Consider the following 4,376-nt stretch of genomic DNA (forward strand, 5'->3'; position numbering starts at 1 on the left):
CTGGGAAGAGGAAGGGGACCAGGGGAAGAGGATGTTACAGGCAAAGGGGGAGTGTAAACGATCAAAGTACATTTATGCACGTGTGAAATGTTACGAGGAAACTCAGCATGCTGTACAATTAATACATGCTGAAACAGCAACCCAACCACAAAACTGTTCCTGCCACTCACCATAGGGAAGGCTCTCATCTCCAGAGGAGAGGAGATCAGGTGGAAGCATTTGGAGATTTTTGCTTTTTTATTAACACTATCCAGTGGCTTTACTTAACTTTGGTCCTATCTAGTAGAAAAGGTGATCTTTTACCCCCATTCTTTTCTCCCCATGCCCAGAGTCCTGTGTACAGTTTTAGTCCAAGCTGAACAGTTTGCAATCTCATATTTGCAATATTTGTTGGGTATTTGTCAGTAGAACTCAGCTCTCAAAATGAATTACGTAAAGCTAGACTCTGAGACATTGACCGGTAATCCTGCACTTGAGAGGTTGAAGCAAGAAGGTTCCGTGACTGGGACCATCCTGAGCAACTCTTTTTTTTTTTTAAAACCCCAGAAACAAGGCAGGATGGCTCGCTGGCAAAGGAACTTGTTGCCAGGCTTGACGACCTGAGTTTGACCTCAGGATGTACATGGTAGAAAGAAAGAACCAACATTAGAAAGTTGTCCTCTGGCCTTCACATATACACAATGGCACACACTGTACACACACACATACACTAAATGAATTTAATAACAATAAAAAATTGGAAATAAAAAGCAAAAATAGAAATACACATTTACATAGATAACCTATGGTGCCCCCTATACACACACACACACACATATATGTATATATATATATATATATATATATATATATATATATATATTGGTTTTAGAGCTTTATTGAAGAAAGACAGAGAGAAAGAGAGAAGGTAAAAGAAAGAGAAAGGTTGGCCATGGCCACGAATAGAGAAGGGGGGAAGGGAGGGGGGAAAAGGAGAGCTAGAGATGAGAGTAAGAAAGGTGAGAATTTAAGAGCTAAATATGTTTGTTTGGTTTGTTTGTTTGTTTGTTTTGCTAAAATAAAAGAAGCTAACTGAATGTCACTTATATGATAGTATGATTCCCTTTTTCCTAAAAGTTTATTCCCCATTTAGTAATAATAATCCCGTTTTAATCAAACGCAGGGTAGTTGAACTGGTAGCCATATTCTCTACCATCACCCAGTGGCTTGAAGTCACACTACCCATCATCCTCAGTTACTAGGTGTGGTCATAAGACTAAGTTCTCAGTAATTGATAGTGAGCAGAAGTAATAGCTTTAACTTCTCCATCAGTGATCGAAAAATGTATAGCTAGCCCTTCATTTCCAGTCTACCTTCCTGAAATGTGGACCCTGGTAAAGGCATTTATTGAGGGAGTAGACAGTGATAGTGCCCCAAGGGACCCTTTCCCCATTTATGTCCTTGGATCTTGACACACTATCCCACTTTGCTTTCTATATCTGTGATAAAAAGCATGAACAAAAGCAGCCTGGGGAGGGAAGGGTTTATTGGGCATACACTTCCATGTCATAGTACATCACTGAGCAAAGACATGGCAAGATCTCAAAACAGGAACCCGGAGACAGGAACTAAAGTGGAGGCCACAGAGGGGTGCTGCTTACTGGCTTGCTCCGGTGTTGTTTGCTCTGCTTGCTTGCTTTCTTATCTACCACGGGACCACCAGTCCAGGGGCGGCCACTTAGCGAAGGAAGAGTTTACTGGGAGCTTGCTTACAGTTTCAGAGGGTTAGTCCATGACCATCATGGCCAGAGGCATGACAACAGGAAGTCAAGCATGATGCTGAGGCAGTAGCATCTTTTGAGACAACGAAGGAGAGTCAAGGAGAGAGAGTCAGGGACTGAAGAGGACTTCTGAAACTTCAAAACGTACCTTCAGTGGCATCTCCTCTAACAGGGCCACATCTCCTAATCCTTTCTAAATAGTTCTACCAACAGCAGAGGATGCACTCAAATATATGAGCCTATGGGGGTTGAGGGGGTGATTTTTATCCAAAGGACCACAGTGACCTTTTTGGCAGTGTATATAAAGCAGTGAGAAAAAAATACAGGACAATATGGTATGGGGAAGGATAACACTGGGGAGAGAAGCCCTGTGCAACTAGAACCAAGGATGAAGAATTCAGTTCATTTTTATTTTTAAATTTCATATCATTTCATTTAAAAAAAAACAATGAACAGACTATATATAGTTATTCACAAGGAGTAGGGGCACATGTTGACTTGAAAATGAATGAAGTAGGCCTGTTATCTCAAGAAAAATAACTGACAGTGTTTGTTGCCAGAAATAAAATTCAGGCACCCAAAAGGAAATTAGAAGTGGAGTCATTGTATCTATCAGGATAAGATTGGCAGTGTCCCAGTAGTTAAAGACTCTTTTGATGGACAAGGCACATCTTTTGATGAATCTTTAAACTATGATGTAATATGCCTTCTAAAATTCCAAAGGTGTGCACAACTTAGTAAATCATTTTTCCAAATGATGAATATATGATGTTCCTGCAGAAAAGATGCATTTAAATCGCGATAGGAACCAGTGAATTTCCATGCGACACAATATGAAAAGTTCAATGATACTGTCATGGGTTCTACACTGCAACAATGTTTACAAATTTACCGAGTTCAGTTACTTTCTGGATTGGATTTAATGCCAGCCTGCTCCACAGGAGGAAACACATACCTGGTAATGTAAATTTAGCCAAGCACACATGATAGAGGAGCTTGTAGGTCCCAAGGGTTTGTGTGTAGGGGTGTGTGTGTGTGTGTGTGTGTGTGAAACTACTAGTGGTATTCTGACAAAGGGACATAGAATTGAAATGCCCTCTAAGTTTGTATCTCTGTATCACATGGCTTAGTGAAGCTGTCAGACTGCATCAGGGAAGTTCCTTGGTGCAGTGGGTGGTGGTTACTGCAGAAGCTTACAAATGGCCAAAGTGTAAGGCATAAGTGTCAAAGCTCAGCCAGAAACGAGCTGTTTTGTCGAGTGCCTCCAAGGCTTACGGTCTGTTGTGGAAGAGAAGTCTGGAAGATGTTAAGAGCCAGAGGTTGGTTAGGACAGAAATGAAAAGACTGTCTTTTGGACATGACAGGAACCTTGCCCTCATGAACTCACAGCAGCTGTGGTTGCCCACACAAGACCCGCCCAAGGAGCAGTCAATGTTATAACATGGAGAGAGGGCATTAGTCCCCATGTCTAAATGAGGAACTATGGGAAACTGGTGGGAAAGTTTCTTAGTTAGGTTTTCTATTGCTGTGATAACACCATGAGCAAAGGCAACAGGAGGAGGAAGGGTGTATTTCAGCTTACAGCTTAATATCCCAGTTCATCATTAAGATAAGTCAGGACAGGAATTAAAGGCAGAAACCAGAAGGCAGAAACTGAAGCCGAGGCACAGAGTAATGCTAATCAGTGGTAATCTTGTTCTCCATGGCTTTGCTGAGCTGACATTCGTGGACCATCCAGAACCAGGATGGGGTGGTGCTGGTGTGTGACTCCACCCATAGTTCGCTAAACTGTCCCATATCAACTACTAATTACGAAAATCCCCCACAGACTTGCCTATAAACAATCTGACTGTGGTGTTTTTGCAGTTGAGACTCCTCCTCCCGGATGTGTCAAGTTGGTCCAAAATTTAATCAGGACAGAGAGTAAGGTAATTTTTAAGGAGTTCGACAATGGTGGACTGGCCACTCTCCAGTGAATGGCCTACATCCAAGAAGATATGGGTAGCATAAATTGGATTGAATGAGTCGTTAAAAAAAAAAAAAGAAGAAGACACAAAGTTAGGAGTCTGAGAAGGTGGGGACGAGACTGAAAGGAAATGGTGAATCTAATCAGAATACACCGTATGAAATTCTCAAAGGATTAATAAAAATATGTTCAAATTTTACCACAATCAAGTTTTGTTGCAAAACTAAATGAGCATGCCCATAGCTATCTAAAAAGTTTTTAAAAACATTTTTTAAAAAAGCAAGCATTTAACAGTGTATTTACGTTAAATAAAGTAGCCCACAAGGGCCAACTGCATGCAGAAAAAGATGAGAATATAGCCATCTTCTATGAATTATTGAAGACGTTTATAGGATGCAAAACAATGTCAGTCTTCACATTAAATTTTAGTTTGTGCTTTGGGGAAATGTTATTTTTTCCATAAATGTCTGCTCTGCTTCTGTTAACATGAATGGCTTTATTAATGTTTGTGATAGAAATGTGACCTCTCAAAGACCTTCACATTTGAATTGCTGGAATGTGTAACTTTATAGGACACAAGGATTTCGTACATGAGAGTGGGTTAAGGATGTTGGGTATGTTTCTTTTCCAGAAGTTCTTGTGTTGGAAAT

Source organism: Mus caroli, unplaced genomic scaffold (assembly GCF_978045245.1).
Source record: "Mus caroli unplaced genomic scaffold, Mus_caroli_1 scaffold_10, whole genome shotgun sequence".
Classification (NCBI taxonomy): Eukaryota; Metazoa; Chordata; class Mammalia; order Rodentia; family Muridae; genus Mus; species Mus caroli.